The following is a 3,223-nucleotide window of genomic DNA, read 5'->3' as shown; positions in this document are numbered from 1 at the left end:
CGCACAGCCAGACACCATGGTGATTAGAAGAGCACACTAAGAAGCGGTATGCATTAGAGAAGCTTTGAAAACCAGTTTCATCACTGGCCAGGGTACAGTGTGACTGTTGTGTTTGTTTCTTCTTGATGAACACTACCCCCCCCCCGCCTTGATTGACTCATTCCCTGTAAGCAAACCCCCCACGCTCACTCCCCCTTCAATCACAGTTTGCTTTCTAAGGAAATAAAGTCACTCTCGTTTAAAAATCATGTATTCTTTATTACTTAATTATAAAAAGAGGGAGAGAACTGACAAGGTAGCCCAGGTTGGGTTTGGGAGGAGGATAGTAGGGAAGGAAAAGGCCACTAAAAAAATTTCATAATAATGAGAGCCTTTTGGTTGGGCTGTCCACTGGGGTTGAGTGGGTGGGTGCATGGAGCCTACCCCCACGAGTTCTTACTCGTCTGGCGGGTGAGGAGGCTAAGGAACATGGTGAGGGGGGAGGGTGGTTATACAGGGGCTGCAGCAGCACTCTGTGATCCTGCTGCCATTCGTGAAGCTCCACTATACACCGGAGCATGTCAGTTTGATCACGCAGCAGCCCCAGAGTGGCATCCCGCCACCGCTGATCTTCCTGCTGCCACCTCTCATCTCGAGCATCTCTCTTCTCATCTCAAGCGTCTCTCCTGTCCTCACATTCGTCCCTCCTGTCCTCATGTTGGTCCCTCCTGTCCTCACGGTCACTGGCATCTTTCCTGTATTTTGCTACCACGTCCTTCCACTCATTCAGATGAGCTCTTTCATTGCGGGTCACTTCCACGATTTCAGAGAACATTTCTTCTCACGTCTTTTTTTTCCGCCACCTTATCTAAGATAGCCTTCAGGATGGAGTAGGGAGGCTTGAAAAATTTGCAGCTGCATGAGTGAGGGAAAAAAGGGAGAGAAGTATTTAAAAAAATACATTTTAGAGACCAATGGTCATACTCTTTCATGGTGAACAACACTATTCACCTTACATAACACAGGTGTTTTCACTACAAGGTCGCATTTTGCATCTTAATATTGAGTGCCTGCGGCTTTGGTGTTGCAGATCACAGACGCAGGTCCGGGCAGCAGAATTTGGCTTGCATGTGGCCATGGTAAGCCATTCTCTTTCATCTTCTGCAGCCTTCATCTATCCAGCACCATCCTTTCCCAAATAGCAAGCAAAGCCCATTGAGTGCTGCTTCTTTCCTGTTAACGTGCAGCAGCAGAAACCACCCCGTGGCTGGTATCATGGAAGATCATTGCTAAACACCCCCCTTCCCCCCCCACAACCGCGTGCTAGCCAAATGCGGAAAAGTTCAGAGCCAATCACCCCCCGCCTTCCGCCTGCCTGGCTACCTGCAGGGAAGGATTTCTTTTAAGCCACAGGCAAACAGCCCAGTGGGAATGGCCATCTCTGTTCCCTTACTTGAATTCCTGAATTTCAACAGGTTACCATGAACGATATCAGTCTCCTGAGGATAACACAGCGAGATAAAGAACGGATGTTACTTGAATGCCAGCAATCACCGGGACCATATGCAGCTAGGCTTTGTCATGCAATGATACCAGATTACTTGCTACATGCATGGCGTGATCAAGTGTCCTACCATGGAGGATGGAATAAAGCAGCGCTGCCCAGAAACCTTCTGAAAGGCTTTTGGAGTACCTCCAAGACAGCTTTATGGAGATGTCCCTGGAGGATTTCCGCTCCATCCCCAGACATGTTAACAGACTTTTCTAGTAACTATACTGGCCGTGAATGCATCCCAAGTCCTCAGAGCAAATTAATCATTAAAAAACGCTTGCTTTTAAACCATGTCTTATATTTACAAGATACACTCACCAGAGGTCCCTTCCATGGCTTCCTTGTCTGGGATAGTTGCTTGGGAGGGCTGGGAGGGTAATTCCATCTGGGTGAGAAAAAGCTCCTGGCTGTTGGGGAGAATGGAGTGCTGTGTGCTCTCTACAAGCTTGTCCTCCTCTTCCTCCTCATCTTACCCATCCGCAGAATCCTCAGCCATGGCTGCGATTACCACTTCCACCTCAGAATTCATGGACGGGGTAGGGTAGTGGTGGCGGACTCCCCTAGAATTGCATGCAGCTCAGCATAGAAGCAGCATGTTTTCGGCCCTGCCCCGGACTTTCCGTTTGCTTCTTTGGTTTTCTGGTAGGCTTGTCTGAGCTCCTTAACTTTCACATGGCCCTGTACTGAGTCCCCGGTGTGGCCTCTCTGCATCCTGGCCTTGGAAATTTTTTCAAATGTTCTTTTATTTCGTCTTTTGGAACGGAGTTCTGTTAGCACGGAATCCTCTCCCCATACAGCGATCAGATCCAGTACTTCCCGTGCAGTCCATGCTGGAGCTCTTTTCGATTTCTCAGGAGATTGCATTTGTAACCCTTCTGCCTCTCTGAGTTGGCAGCAACAAGGCCAGGTTCAGTATCAGGGGTTCCGTTTCAATAACACAATGCATAACCGGCTCGAGCCCCACCCGTATGAACGGAACACTTACATCCATACCCTCCCTGGCGCCTCTAGGAGGCAATCTTCCCTCTCGGCAAGACGTCTGAGTGTACGAAATCTTTTTAATAAAGAAGGAATCAATGCGGCATCCAGTGGAGAAACACCACAAACAGAGTTATAACCCAACCATAACCACCCCCCAGTACATTTGGCAATGTCCTTTTCCCCTAGGGTCTTAAGTCCAATCACTCCAAAGTCCAACAACCCAAAAAGTCTTGGTCAATGCCACCCAGAATTCAAGAGTCTATCTGTAGAGGTCCCTCCCCCCAGCCTGGTGAAAGGGGCACCTTACGTGGTCCAGGGCCAACTCCCTGCCTCTCCGTGGTTCTGCTTCCGCCTTCCTCCATTGAACTGCCGCGCCTTACCAGCCGCTCAACTCTGCTCCTCTGGCCGTCCTCACAAACTGCTCGCCTCCACCAGCTGCCTCGTGAGCTGCTCCAGTTGTCCTGCAAACTGCTCGCTCCCGCTCGCTCTGTGGGCTGCTCCACACGCCCCACAGCTACTCCGCTCTGCCAGCCGCTCCACTCCACAGCCTGGCCCGTGGTCCGCCTCCCCATCCCATAAACTGCTCACTCACCAGCTGCTCTGTTCCACAGTATAGCTTCAGGCTCCCCCACTAGTTAGCACAGTACTCAGTGCTCCAGCTCAGTAATTTCAGCTCTTTTGTGATTTCAGCTCTAGTGATCTCAGCAACAT

The 3,223-nt window shown here is 50.1% G+C and overlaps 1 long non-coding RNA gene across 1 annotated transcript; it reads right to left on the bottom strand.

Moving 5' to 3' along the window:
* Positions 1-237: 237 nt before the first annotated feature.
* On the bottom strand, positions 238-2,359 carry LOC116822680 (uncharacterized). Its single transcript, XR_004373224.2, has 2 exons — positions 1,850-2,359; positions 238-894 (listed from the first exon to the last, which is right to left on the bottom strand). It is a non-coding gene; the product is annotated as an uncharacterized LOC116822680 (long non-coding RNA).
* Between the last annotated feature and the right edge of the window lie 864 nt (positions 2,360-3,223).

The sequence above is a fragment of the Chelonoidis abingdonii genome, chromosome 15, assembly GCF_003597395.2.
Source record: "Chelonoidis abingdonii isolate Lonesome George chromosome 15, CheloAbing_2.0, whole genome shotgun sequence".
In the NCBI taxonomy this organism is placed as follows: Eukaryota; Metazoa; Chordata; order Testudines; family Testudinidae; genus Chelonoidis; species Chelonoidis abingdonii.
This window is presented reverse-complemented; position numbering and strand designations above follow the sequence as displayed.